Source organism: Talpa occidentalis, unplaced genomic scaffold (assembly GCF_014898055.3).
Source record: "Talpa occidentalis isolate TD23 unplaced genomic scaffold, MPIMG_talOcc4v2.1 talOcc4.3, whole genome shotgun sequence".
NCBI classification, from domain to species: domain Eukaryota; kingdom Metazoa; phylum Chordata; class Mammalia; order Eulipotyphla; family Talpidae; genus Talpa; species Talpa occidentalis.
In genome coordinates, this window is record NW_023603184.1 from 105377539 (window position 1) to 105393212 (window position 15674).

Consider the following 15674-nt stretch of genomic DNA (forward strand, 5'->3'; position numbering starts at 1 on the left):
CTCAGTGCTACTTTATGATTCATGACAGTTATGTTGGGGGGGAAGGAGAGTACTGGCATCTCATGGGCAGAAGCCAGCAAATGCTGCTAAACATCCTCCAGTGCACAGGAAAGCCCCTGTAACAATGAATTATCTGATCCAAAATGTCAATAGTTCTAAGTTGAAAAGCCCAGGTCTAGAGTGAGATTCCATAGCAGGCACTAATCACATTCTTAATGGGCCCATTATTAGACTTTGGCAAAAGGCCTCAAAGAGTTATGCTTGGCAAACTCATTTCATATTTGGTTTTCCTACATGCAACCAGGACAAAGTCCCCCAATTTCCTCTCCTCACATATCTCCAATTCCATCATGGCATTTACCTGTCTTACAGAAGGAAGAACTCCTGTCCACATGCCAGCTCACCTTTGAGCAAACCATGTCTCTGTGACGTGCTCTTTCTCTGATTAACTAAAGGCCCTTAGCAGTTCACCCTTTGACATCCTCACAGCTCAACATATCTTATCACATACCCAGCAAGTTGCAAAGTCCTTCCCAAGCCCAGCTGGCTACGCTGTCACTCATGTAGGGTCAACGATCATTTCCTTGTGGCCCATAATCAACTCTCTTTTTGCCCTGCCTGCTGTAGACACAATCTCTAACTCCTGCTTTCATTCTATATAAACCAGACTTTCTAAAAAGCATGAAAAGGCAGCAAAGCATCCTTTCCCCACTTAGCAAAAGGGAACTCGTCCCTAAAGGAGGCAGCTGCATGGGAACCCTTTGGGACCTGTGGTGTTAGCCCTGGAATAGCTGGCACCATGAGCTCATGAGCTTGAATTCCTCTCTGAAAGCCGCACTCAGGCCTCCGCATGGAAAGGAGCCCTCCCAGTCGCTTTACACCCCACCACAAAGTATAAATACACACATTAAGTTGCTGCAATAAAACACAGCATAACATCACCCAACCTCCACCATTATATGCTGCTAAATATTTAATTAAGAAATCATATGAAGCAAACTGTTATATACACAATAAAGAGAGAAGAAAGAAAAACAAAATGCAGGTGTAGCACAGAGCCCAGCCTGGTAGTAAGTACAGTTTTCATTTGCTTTTACCCAGGGGCATTGCTCAAAAAGACTGTTTTGCCAAATATTTATCTTTTTCTTCATTTTCTTGAGGCATGTCTTTTCCAGAAAGAAAAGACATTTAACAAGTATTAAAAACATGTGTTTAAACCATTTAGAAAGTTTAATTTTCTGTCAAAATGGTTTCCGGAGGGAAGGTCTTCTCCAAGTTTCTGGAGTTGAATTTTCACCTGATCATATGTCAAGTCTGACCTGAGTGACCCTTCCTGGGCCTCCGTCAATCAGGAGATTTTTCCCTGGACCCCCACCTGAGAAGATCTGCCATGCCCTGGAATCTGCTGCATTAACGAAGCAAAAGGGAGTGGAAGGCCTGTCATGGTTGTATGACACGAAGGGCTTGGTTTTCTGGGAGCTCGTTTCATATCATTGTGAAGGTCATAAAGTAAACGTCTGGAAGAAGGCCAGGGCGTTTTGAATATCATGGTCCTGAGCAGCCCAGGCTCATAAACAATCAAAGCCTGTACCAAGTGTATACCTAAGGCAGTAGGAACAGACGACACAGAATGCAGTAAAAGATGCTGGCCCCAGTCTAGAGAAGAAGTTAATGAAACATGAATGAAAGTAAACAACTGCCTCACGCTGTAAATGTGCCCCATGCTGGGCCTGTCCTCCTAATGGGAAGCATGACTGAATGAAAGGTAGGTGCCGGCTTCCAGCCGCCCAGTTCCTGCTCCACTTTTATGGGACCTACCAAATTCACAAAGGCAGAGCTGGAGGGGAGTGGCTGAGACTGCTTCTGGAAGATTTTGCTCTTCTAAGTCTCAGTTCTGGAACTGATAAGCCAAGCTATCGTTGACTGACTGACACATCTGAGGATGAAGGGTTAAGGATAAATTGTTGTCTAACAATTTCTCCAAAGTGTAATATTTAAAGAAAAGAAAAACAGACTGGCCCTTTTTCTACCGTGTCCTTGGGACTTCTTCATTCCAAATAAACAACAACAAAATGCACGTGGAGCTGACTAGTGCCGCCTTGATTCCTTTCAAGGGATGGATTTCTGAGCGCCCTATTTCTCTTTCTTCCAATGAGAGGTGAAGTCTTCTTGCACCATTCCAAACTTGCAGGGCACCCTGAATGAGCTGGCTCTCTTCTTTCGAGGAAGAGAAGACAGATTTCCATTACAATAACATCAAGAGCCTCTCAAATTCTCCCTTAAAGTTTCCTTTCAAAAATGCAAGTGATCTTGGAGGAATATTTCTTTTTTGAATACGCTATGGCTGAATTTCAAGATTCTTCTTGCTAAACTGCTGTAAAGCATGTGTTCAAGAAAATTCCCCCCAAAGATGGCAAGATTCAAGATTGAATCATGATTTTGCACATGTTTTTACAGGTGTTACTAAACTAGAAGCACGGCAACCTCATTTTCTACTGTAGAAAGGGGTAAAGATTTGATTGCCTTATTTTAACACAAACAGTATATGCTTACTTTATTCTGCTGTTAACAATAACCTGGGTAGATTCATACTGAACATATGAACATACAGGTTATAAGTGTCACTGAATCTTATGAAAATGGTTTTAGTGACCAGGAAGAAAAAAGAAATACAGGTAAATATAAATGAGGGATTAGTTTAATCAAGAAATATCTGGAGTCTCAGCCTGAAGCTGGCTCAGCAATCTCACCTCTAGCAATTACACCAGTGCCACATCATTTTGCATTTTTGCACCTGAAGTGTGTGAAAGCAGCTCAGTTCCAAATGACATACGGTTTTATACTCAAAGTCATTTGCGCCCCTGGATCCAAACTAAACCAGCAATGGTTCTCAGCTGCAGGAAAGAATAAACAAAACAGATCCTGAAAGGCATAGGTCTGGCATAGGTATCATTATTTTTCTATCTGGGCATGAATTTCATACACAATTCAAAGTGTTTCGGTACTGTCTGTCTACATAAAGTCAAAACATCAGAAAGCAAACCACCAGCTGTAAGAAGGAACTAGATTGTTTGAAGGAGGAAACAAAGAGATCATGAAGACTAGAGAAGTTTAAGAACTATGGAAGTCGGGCCTCCCTGGTGATGCAAGGAGTTAAGATGCAATCTATGAAGCTATTGCAGCCTCTGCAGCACAAGTTCGATTATCGACCAGCCGGGGAGCTACCCACATGGTGCAGCAGACCTCTCCTGTCTCACCCGCTGTTCCCCTCAGCAGTGTACTTCGGTCAGTCTGCCCGTTCTGCTCCCCACTCTGTCTCTGTGAATCCTCTCACCCCCCCCCAACATCTGGCCTGTGCCCCAGCTGTTATATGCATAAATAAATAAATCTTTTAAAAAAAAAAAAGAACTATGGTAGTCAATCATGCAAATAAAAAAAAAAAAAGAAACATGTAATTAGTTCAAAAACTCTAAGATGATGAATATGAGCTGAGTAATAAAGACGTATTTCAAGTTCAGCAAAGATCTGTTGTACTTTTGAAGTACTGGGAGCAGAAAAGAAGGACAAAGAATGGCCAAAATCTCGGGACGGTTCCATATAGTAAAACAAAGATGCATGCCAGGGTCTTAAATGGCCAAGGGACTACAGGAGTTTTTATGTAGTTACAAACTGAGAATGCTGCGTTTTAAAATCAAAATCTAGGATGGGAGTGAGGAGAAGAAACAAGACCAAAAGCCAGAAAGCATATATTCATGGGGAGATGAACACTGATTTACCAAGTCCTGATAATTGTTGGAATTTTGTGGAAAAATACAAAAATCAGCTCATTTTCTAAGAATAATTGTGTGCTTCTATACTATATATAATGATGTATACATATTTGTGCTCCAATTTTTTTAATGGATACATGAAAGTTAATTGAAGAAAACCAAAGTTGTTCTAGATACACCCCTACTGGTCATAGTTAGTCTCCAAAATATTGCATTGGTGCTAAGATCTAATAGGACAAATGTAATATTCTCAACCAAATGTGCTTATAAAAAAAATGAAAGAATGAATAACATCTCATCAATCAATACTGGCCATCCCCATCTCCACCCCTACCAAAATATATTAAATTTCTCTTTCCCTCAATCTACAAAGCAAAGTACCACCTTGAGGAAAATAGAACAGAGTCTTTGAAATTTATGTAATGAACATTCAGTGCAATAAAAGTGGGGGTATTATATTAAAATTTAACCATTCTATAATCCTTTTGAGAAGACCAGCAGACATGGGAACCAGATGCCTTTAAAAAAAAAAAAAACACCAAAATTATTTTATCAACAGAAAAATGGTTTTGTCCCATGCCCTTAAACCTATCCTAATGCATAGAAAATGCTCAAATTTTCATGCCTTTATCCATCATGTAGCAAGAAGCTATCACTGAAACTGTGTTTTGGTCCATACCACCAATCCAGAACTACACAAGAGAGAAAGAACTTGAGAACAGCAAAGGAGGGCCATCTGGGAGATTTCTGAGTATACTTTCAAGTCACAGCACTCAGGTCCAGTCACCAGAATAGTTTTGGAGCTAAGAGGGAGAAGCCACCTGGCAAATGTAGGCAAGATCCAGAGGAAGCAAACTGGGAATGGTGGATTCACCAGGAAATGATGCAACCTATTGATGCGTCACTCAAGGAGCTTGCTTCAGCTGCAAAGTGTCAAAATGAGTGGGTCTTGCGGGTTAGTCAGCTGTCCTAAAAACAGGATTGATGCAGAAGAAAACTTTGAGAAGGGGCAGAGACAGAAAGCCCACTGAGAACGAGCATACAGACTTCTCTTGGAAGGTACCTCTGCTGGTGCTGTATCTTCCCCAAAAGGCTTTGAATTTGACAGGTGATTGGGATATTAATCATGGCAGGAGTGTTTTCCAGGTCAGGAAGCCACCTGGGAATAATCAGGGTGTCCATGACAAGGGAGCTGGGGATGAAGGGTGGAGGGCGGACGGGACATGAAGGCTGTGTCAGAATGAGCAAAGCTTCATTCTCAGGCCTTTCAATAAATGGGAGGTGGGTGGGGGGAGTTTTGTTTTTTTTTTTTAAAGATTTATTTATTTATACAAGCACTGGGTACAGTCAGAAGCGCGGGAGGGTGAGAGAATTCACCGAGCCAGAGCGGGGAGCAGAGCAGGCAGAAGGACTGAAGTACACTGCTGAGGGGAGCAGCGGGTGGCAGGAGAGGTCTGTGCACCATGTGAGACCCTCCTCCGGTGGCCAGGGAGCAGCCGGGGATCGAACCAGCGCTGCAGAGGCTGCGGGCAGCTTTGCAACCCAGAGCTCAACCGCTGCGCCACCGGGGAGGCCCTAGTGGGGGGAGTTTTGAAACACTGATTCAGGGTAATCTCATGGTCTCTGCCTGGGGATTCCACTAATTGCCACTTAAAAACTAAAAAGTAGGCAATCTCTTCTTGCTCTCCTTGAGGCCGTGAAGTTTGGAAGTCTCCTCTTTCTTTAGTGGCTTGCCCATCTTTTTTCATAGCTGATTCCAAATCCAACCCCTTTACTTGCAGGATACACTTCCCTCCTTTTTTGCTCCTTGGATATTTTTAGGATGTATTTGTTTTTATCTCTCCCTGCTCCTTCAATATCATCTCTGCTAAGAGGTCAATGTGCTCTAAGTCAGTGGCACTGGGGTGGCTGTTCTGACTCTAAAATGGTATCCAAGCTGTTGGCTGGTGCTTTGGAGCCCTGTAGAAACCATGGAAATGAACATTAAATGATGTGAGTTATGCTGGTCTATCTTTTGGTCAAAATTACATAGTTCAAACTTTTCAATGTGTGTAAATCTCAAAAAACATTAAAATTAAGGAGTTGGAGATAGAGAATGAGTGGAGATAGATAGGAAGCAAGAATGGCAGAAAATGATAATTATTGAAGTTGAGTGATTAGTACAGGATAGTCCATTTTACTATTCTGTTTACTTTGTGTAAGTTTGAAATTTTACATGATAAAAAGATGAAATTGTGGTTCTTCCCTATGTACTATATCACAGTTGTGTATATGTATTCACATATATTCACCTATACGGGTAGATATTCACACATGCCCATGTGCGCACACACACACACAAATATACACACACACACACACACACAACCACTCCGAAGGAGTGGAGACATTAGTTTTAGAGCCATCTGGTCCTGATTTTATCACACAAGGTTCACTATTCACCCAGCAAGGAAGCAAGGACTTTGATGTTTGTCAGCCAATCCAACACTTTGAATTGACATGAACACTTGGATATGAAGTCATCTTTACCATTTTTCTCAAGAATGGGAGCTTGATGAATGGAACACATCTGAGTAGCACCATTTATGCAACTTTCTCCGTTCCTTGCCTCCATCCAAAATGTTTGTCTGCATTCCACTGGTCAGCATGAAAATGAAGTCTGCAATATGAGAGCTCAGGAATCAGCTAGGTATGGCAGTAAATACTTTCCCCTAAAATTCACATAAGCATACAATGCTGTTAGGGATTCTGTTCTTCTCATTGTCATCTGGTGGTGTAGAGCCTTTTCACTGGTACATTTTTAAATTAGCTAACAATGTATGGTTTCACACCAGCTCTCTAGTAGGTTTTCTCACCACCTCCCTCTACATGAATTACTTCCCATCCTTTTTGACTTTTTTCACTTTTGCTGCCTCTTCCTTAATAAGTTCTTAAATTCTCTGGAATGATTTCTATACCAAATGAACTTATTCCATTAAAAGGAAAGAAATATTTAAAAATAGTCTGTTTATAAACCCCTTAGTAGACATTTTAGTATAAGATAAAATATTTAATGATTTGGACTAATGAGGGATGACCTAGTCTGAATTATGGAATACTTAAATAGAAATATCCTATAAAATAAAAACTATTATACGCAGTAAAGGAGAGAGGCTTACAAATTAGTGGAATTAGGGATACTTACAGATTTATTCTAATGAATAGGCAATTAAATCCTATAGTTAGGATGCTAATAACCTTTTCAGAAAACTTTTGCTTCTAAAATACTGGGACAGAATGCCCTCACATAAGGCCCCCATGCACGTGCACCTCCATCACTTACCTGTTTCATAGATCCTTTCACTTTCTTTAGTAAGATAAACCAAAAGACCTCTGTCTTCACTTTTGTAGTTTTTGAATCCCCGGAGTCCAAATACATGAAGTTCAGCTATCATGTAATAAAGTAATGGCTTTTAGCAACTGTGATCTGACAGTCTCTTTGAGATACTCTGTAGCTCTTCCTACTTTGGGGGGCTTTTTCCCCATAAGAGAGATGTTAATACCCAGAAATAATTCCCCATTACCACACTTGGCTTAATTGCAAAATGTAGAAAAGAAACATTCTGGATCCACCAAGAAAACACTAGGAGATGGATGACCAGCAGCCATAACTAGATGCCTACATCTTGGAGGCAGGAAGGATGGACTCCCATTGGCCCTATGAGTGTGCCTGGTGAGCCTGCTGCTCACGCTAACAAACCCTTGCTCAGGTGCCACATTCTCCTTTCCTCTCTCCCTCAGTACTTCCTGCCAGCTTAACCCTTTCATGCCTACACCCAGCCTCTTATTTGCTACTTCTCTTTCAGCTGGAAATGCTCTGACTTCTGTCTCAAGCTGTCTGTTGGGGGTTTTTGTTAAAGCATTTTCAAGAGCCTTTATCACTGGGATCCAAGGTGGGTCTAAGTCCTTGGATCAAGCTACAAGGTTTGAGATCAACCAGAAGGGCCTTAGTGAGGCTAATGACCAAATAACCCAGCACAAATAAAGCAATATTCAAAGTGAAGTGCAAGGTCATTGTTGCGCTAAAGCTTGGGCCAAGTCCCACATTTAGCTAAACTGAAGAATACTGGTTAGGACATACATTTACCACTCTGGTTCAGTCTTGAGCACATAAGTAGGTATTTTATTAGTAAAAATGTGTCAGAATTTCAGGTTAAAATGAACTTGACATTTAAGATCAAGAGAAGGGAGACATCCTGAAATCCCCAGGGTCCTCATCTAAGCTCCTCTTTATTAGATACAACTGGATTTCCCAGATTGTGGATTTTCAGAGAAAAATTCCTCTTGTGTTTCCCTCTGTTACCCAGCTCAAGCTAATTTACATGTGCCTGAGCAAAATGCAATTAAGAAAATCCGCTTAAAAAAGAAAAAGAGAGGGAAAAATTGTATTTCAAGAGTATCATTAGGGTCAGTTTGACTATTTGTTTTAGAAAACTCGTAGATTCCTAGGTAAGTGTCAAGAGCTATTTTTGAAGACATTCCTAGCATTATATGTTGTGTGTGTGTGTGTGTGTGTGTGCGCTTGCGTCCATGCAAGTTTGGAAATTTTCCCAAGGTCCCTGATTACTTGAGAATGGACATTTCCGGGAGTGAGACTTACGTTATGTCCCAACATCCAGACTTGCTATTCAGGGTGCAGGGATTGCACTTGAATCAAGAGACTCAGTGCACTTGTCTTCTAATTCTGGACCCAAAGCAAAGAGATCCAAGAGGAACTGCAAACAGGATACTCGAGGTAGAAGAAAAAGAAAGAAACCTGTTTCTAGTGCCCACCAGATCCAGAGCTAAGCATTCACATGAATCCAACTTATTCTCCCTCTCCAATCCGCCCTTATACGGAGAGAAAACCGAGACTCAAACATGATAAGCACTCATTCGTAAGCAAAGAGCCTGCAGGTGCTCCTGGGCATCAAGGATTCATGTGGATTTGTTTGTCTGGGCAGCTGTGGGAACACTAGGTTTTCAATAGTGGATTATCGGAAGGCTGGAAGGCCATTGCAGTGGACCACACAACATTTCTTAGGAGATGTTTCCTACTCCACTTTTTTCAATTGCTCAAAGTCATGAAACATAAAATCATCTGATCTGCATATGATTGTGTATGATACAGAGCAGAAAAAGACTAAATATACTAGATGACAAAATCAGGATCAGAGCAAATACTGACAGGCTGAAGTTCTGAACTGAATGAAATGTGAGGTTACCATTAGGAGGTCAAGGTCAAAACCTGAGTACAGATTCAAAAACCAATCATACAACAACATGTGAGGGGGATAAAGCTTAAAACAACATCTACACACTATTTTTTAGTCAACAATTGTGTCAGAACTTGTTTTGTGATTCAAACATGATTCTACGCTATATCAAAAGATGTGTAAGATCTACAATGAGGGTGGTGATACTTCCATTAAAACTTACATTGACCTGAAAACAACCTAAAAAAACCCATTTTATGCATTCAATTAATATTTATTGAGTGTCTTCTAGGAGCTAGGGGATCTGGTAGAAAACTAAACGGACCATAGTCCCTGTCATTGTGAAGTTTAATAGTCCAGCAAATGTAGGCATAGTGAAGTAAGCTCAGAGAAGAAGGACTTAAAACTATGTCTTAGAGGAATAATGAAAAGACTTTTAGCCATGAGAAAAGTCTTCTCGTGAAGCAGTTTTGAAAGGTTGCTGGGGAAACTGAATCATGTTTTATGATAGATTTTTATAATATCCAATATATGCTCTTGCCCTCTCTGTAAAAGGAATATACATACTTGGCTGTGACTTGTGATGTTCTTTCTCATAGAGATTTACATGTCTCCATACCCAATGACATCCAGAGCAGTCACATGAGTTAGTTTGGACAATGAAAGATTGGCAGAAGTGATACTATAGAGAAAATGCAGCTAATCAAATCAGAGGTGGCAGTTCACATCTGTTTTAGCTAAGAAACAATCCATCGATTAGTTTGCTTTCAAGCAATAATAGAATGTTCAGTTTATAACCCAAAGGAAGTGTTCCTATTACCTTCGCCAAAACCAGAAGGGTCAGTTTACCAATAAGTCCCCTGGAAGCTTTCAAAGCTGAATTCTAATCATTACTATTTCTCAAAATTAGTTTGCCCACCTACCATTAACACAAATTAGTGTTGCCAATTACACTGTAATTGTGGATTTGATTCAACTTGTTCAAATCAATTTTATTGATATATAAGGACACCGACAATGTATCACATGTAGTTTCGGCTAAAAGTTTAGTGATCGGGCTAGAAATGAAAAATTGATGCTTGACTTTATTACTGATGCTGTTTACTCCTCTCTTTCACAGTAATCTGCTTCAACTAAAGTCTCCAGTGTTGGGAAATGCATTATCATTGGTGAAGTCTAAGTGAAATTGTAAAGATGTCAGGTAACTTGGTAGTTTGCTTATACACAAAAAAGGAGGAGGCTAATGTGCTTCCTTTCCTTCATTCTGCTCAATAATTGGGCTTTTCCTAGCCACTAAAGTTCCTTTGGAAACTTATTTATCTATTTCTTGCAATTAGGAATTGCTGCTGCCGGAATGGACTACAGGATGAGCTTCAATTAGGTCTTGATTTCTGGGAATGTGCCTGCCAGCCACTCCCTTTCATTTCTACCTTATTTTTGCAGATGAATTTAAATTAGGAACCACCTTCATGACCACCCGATCAAGTTGAAGAAGATGCTGCCCAAGCTATCCTGCTGGATTGTGTTTCAACTTCAAGTCTGTATACTTGTCACGATGACAAGGGGTGAGGTGCCTCCTCCTTTTTTTTTTTTTTTTTAACAATATCACTGGCTAAAACTTGAGCATAATCAGCAACATCTCATGTTTATTTATTTATTTTTTTAAAGATTTATTTACTTATTTATTTATGCAAGCACTGGGTACAGTCAGAAACGCAGGAGGGTGAGAGAATTCACCAGAGCCAGAGCGGGGAGCAGAGCAGGCAGACTGATGAAGTACACTGCTGAGGGGAGCAGCGGGTGGCAGGAGAGGTCTTCGCGCCATGCGGGACCCTCCTCCAGTGGCCGGGGAGCAGCCGGGGATTGAACCGGCGCTGCAGAGGCCGCTGGCAACTTCACAACCCAGAGCTCAATTGCTGAGCCACTGGGGAGGCCCTCATGTTTATTTTTAAAAGCATCCTCAAAGGATATAGAAATACAATTCAGTCAGTGAAATGAAAGGAAAGTAAAAGTTTTTTTTTTAAGAAATGTCAAAGAAAAAAACATTTAGATAATAATTTCAAGACGGAATAGTTGATCTACCACTAGTTTCAAATGAATTGTGCCAAAAATGATTGTAGTCATGTTTGGAAGGGGGAGTGTTTATAGTAAAACAGAGTGGTAATGAAGAACTCTTCATTACACGGTAGGGGCCTCCCTGGTGGCGCAAGGGGTTAAGCACCACACTATGAAGCAATCCGCAGCCTCTGCAGCACCAGTTTGATCCCCTGGCAGCCAGGGACAAACCCACATGGCGAGGCAGACCTCTCTTGTCTCGCCCGCTGCTCCCTTCAGCAGTGTATTTCAGTCAGTCTGCCTGTTCTGTTCCCCACTCTGTCTCTGGTGGATCCTCTCACCCCCGGCATCTCTGGCCTGTACCACAGCTCTTGCATGCATAAATATATCTTTTTTTAAAAAAAAAGAGTTACATGGTAAAGATTGATCTTTTCCAAAAGGGGATTTAGAGGAAGGGAGAATTCATTCTAGGGAGAAAAAATATGAATGAGAAGCAAGAGATGTGGGCAGGTCCAAGAATCAACTACTTTGACTCTAGCTTCTGGCTTAGTACCTCCCATACAGCAGGACTCACTAAGAGTTTGCTGACCGAAGGAGTGACTTAGAGAGAGCTCTCTTGAAATGAGACCAAATTGACTAGCTATGACTCCAATCATGAAGATTGTACACCCAGGTTATAGAGCATGGGTTTTATCTCTAGGGGAGGCAGAAGTGAGGCATGGGAAGTTGGGGAGGGCGTGTTTACTGCCCCAGGTTCCATACAGGCACACCCTCTTGAAGTATTGGGGCTTTATCTTTCACTTTCCTGCTTCTAAGTTTATCCATCTACCTTCTAAGACTACCACAGGCTGAAATCATCTCTGCTCCCCCAGGCATTGCTGAATAATTATTATCTGTGCAAATTCTTTAGGCAAAAGATTATGTACGATCTCTGATATATTCTTGTAATGGTTAATAGTATATGACAACTTGACTGGGCCATGAGGTGTCCAGATATTTGGGCAAACATTTTTCTAGATGTTTCTGTGGAGGATGTTTTTAGAGGAGATTAACATTTTTGTAGGAGACAGAGTAAAACAGATTGCTCTCTTTAATGTGTGCGAAGCTCAACCAGTTGAGACCTGAATGGAACAAAAGTCTGACCCTCCTCCAACTAAGAGGGGATTCTTTCTTGCCTGTTACCTTCTAACTGGAAAAGCAAGGAGGCTTCTATATCTTTTGGACCTGAATCAAAATACCAGTTCTTTCTGGGCCTGAAGGTTGCCAGTAGGTGGATGGGGACTGTATATCAGGTCTCCTGGGTCTCCAGCTAGTTGACTGACTGCAGATCTTGAGATTGTACGTGTCTTGTTCTTATTTTCCAAAATCAGGGATAACTTGTGTCATCTTAAACCCCATGCTTGACCAGAGGCAGTAGATGAGGGCCTGGTTCCTAAGCTCCATCTCTTTGTCATACCACAGAGGTGAGTTATTAACAAGTGTTAAAATTGTTATTAATGAAACTGTCTGTAGACAGTGTTCCTTGGAGGGTCTTCATGCCCCTGCTCTCTGCTCTCTCTGCTCTGGGCATCCTGATCACCCTCTGCTTATGAACTTTGTCCCTGCCCCATGAGGCCTCACTCTCAATCAATCCCCATAAATTTTAGCAGTTAACTCCTGCTGTTTTTACCATTCATGTGTTTTGATTTTCTTTCTGAAAAGCCTTCAATACACAAAAGAGATCATCTAGAGCAGAAGGCACCCAATATTACACCAGAAATTATTCCACATTTCCCTAAGGGTTCATGGACATTATAAGCTTGCCTTTTTGACTAATCAGCCCTCAGCATGAAGGAAACTTGGAAACCAATTCCTCTGGAGCAATGTCTCAAAGAGCTAGAAGAAGCATCCCAAAGACTGTGAACCCAGAGGAGAGCACCCAGGATTTGATAGAGCAGAACCTTCTGGGCAATTCTAAGATACTGAGCCTCCAGCCATGAGAATAGGACCAAGGAGAAGGCCAATGGGCCTGTTTGTTTACTCAGTAATATGTGTCAGTGGCAGGTAAGAACAAAAATAGAGCAAAATCATTGACAACTCATGTAGTAATAAAAAATTGACATTTGTATTTGTATATCTTTTTTTCTCTGGTAATTCATTTTCATTGTATTTTACAAAATTATGGATCTCTGACCCCCTGGAATTTTTTTAAAGGTCCCTCTTCATAGTTTGATAAGCACAGGTTTAAAAGAACTAGAGATGAAAGTGAATTAATTGCAGTGAATCTGAAGAGAAAGAAGATACATATTTCCTGATGATGTTTAGGATCAAGATTTACCTGAAATAAATAAGAATAAATGGTATATGTGTTTGTGTAAAATGTATTGTCATTATTTGTGTACTCATTACCTAGCAATACTGAAAACATGGAATATACTCCAGCCCAATAAATATACTACAGGTGGTGAACTCTTTTCCAGGTCCAAGGCAGATTCAGTAACAGGATAACAGCAATGGATACCATTTGGACTCTGTCATTAAAGCAACATCTGCCCTTTCAAATCAGTAGTTGAGAATATGATTGTTTATTTGGCACTGAATATTTCCTCATCACAACTCCAAGGAATCTGGGATGATCCCTAATGGCCCCTGGCTGGCTCGGAAATACCATCTTGGCTCACTCTGCAGCGTGAAAGGACATCTCAGATCCACCTTGCTCATCTCCTCTCCCAACACCTGTTTCTAAGCCAACCACTTTATTGGCAGGAGAAAGGTGGGGTGGGCGCTGTAGATGACAAATAAAGTTACTGTCATCACTGCAGCTGACTATAAAATGGGAAAAGTTAAGCAGCACATAATAAAGAACATCTCAGTTCTGACATTGGGGCAACCTACATTGAAGGGTTATATCCTGTGATTTTCAAATTTTGCCAATTTCCTATTAAGCTAAGAGCAGTCCTCTTCTTCTCTTAGTACAATTAGACAAAACAGCGCCAGGCCATTCGCTTTTTCCATGAGTTTAGGAAGAGCACTTAGAAAGTCAGACCAGTTCACATATATTTCTGGCATTTGGATAACTTTTTTACATCTTAAACCTGTTTAAGAGAAAGTGATTCTCTGATTAGCTCTCACAATAACACAAAAATAAAATTGAAAAATCACATCTCAGAAATGGATTCAGAATTATGAAAAAGACTACATTTTTTTTTCCTGGGACTGGGTTAGACTTAGTAATTCTGGAAGATATTATGTTGATTGCATTAGTTTTTTGTATTAATCCAAGGTAACTCCTGACATAGTTGATTTGAGGAAGGGAATGAAGAGGTGAGCTATTTATTGCAAAATGTGTTTCCCCATCAGTCTACCCTAATGTAAAACATTCTAACATTGAAATATTTCCTTTTGCCTAGATGTGTTCTATCTACCATAATAAAATAGCATAGGTTGGGTGGATTCAATACAGAAATTTATTTCTTACCATTCTGGAAACTAGTTCTGATCAAGGTGGAAGCAAGGCCTCATCCTGAGTCCTCTCCTCTTGGCTTGTAGAGATCACTTTTGTGGACAAAGTAGAATGGAGCTCTCGCTTCCATGGGGCGACAGTGGGGAGAGAGCCCTTGATGTCTCTTGTCATAAGGGCATTAATCCCATCCTCATAATCTTGTCCAGACCTAATTATTTCCCAAAGACCTCATCTCCAAATACCTTCACTCTGGAGTTAGGACTCCAGCATATGAATGCACTGAATGTTCTTTGCCTGTGAATTTAGTTTGGGGGTCGGGGGGCGGGGAACAGGATGCAAATATTTAGTCCACAAAACCTTTTAATTAAGATAATATATATTCATGGTATCTTTTCAAATATTGCATTCTAATTCTTGGATACCCATTTTAATAAAGTTGGATTTTTTTTCTTTGTTTTTCAGTTATTATCACAGCAGGGGAGGCAAGGAGTAGCGAACCCATATATAACTGGAGAAAATAAATGTCAAATGCCTAGCCAAGGAAGTGAGAAAAGAGGAATAAAAAGATAAGGAAAATTTACTGATTAAGAATTTCTCTAAGGCTGGCCACCGTACAATGTCACTAATCCACTCATTTACTCTGTAGTAACTAATTGAGCAGGGTAGGTGCAGGCCCTGGGCTGTGTGCCCGGGAAGACCAGCAAGTAACACCCATCATAATGGACTTGACCGACAATGAGGAAGACAGACCCGTGGCAACGAAGGCTCACGTGATGCTTGGTGTTGAAGAAGCAAGTCCAGGGCAGAGCAGGCGCACAGTGAGAGGCTGACTCTACACAGGGACTCAAAAAATGCTGACAGGGAAGACTGTACTTAACGTGCTACAAAGGAACCGTGTGTAGTGGAAAAATAGGGAGGAGAGCAAGAGGTAGGCTGTGGGCGATGGCCAGTGCATGGGAGCAAAGCAGAGTGGAGAAGTCAGCTTTGTGGGCCCGGGGCAGAAAGGAGACATGCAAGGGGCCTCCTTGGTGGTGCAAGGGGTTAAATCTCAGCCCTATGAAGCTGTCTGCAGCCTCTGCAGCACGACTTTGATCCCCGGCCAGGGAGCTACCCACATGGCACAGCAGACCTCTCCTGACTCGCCCTCTGCTCCTCTCGGCAGTGTATTTCTGG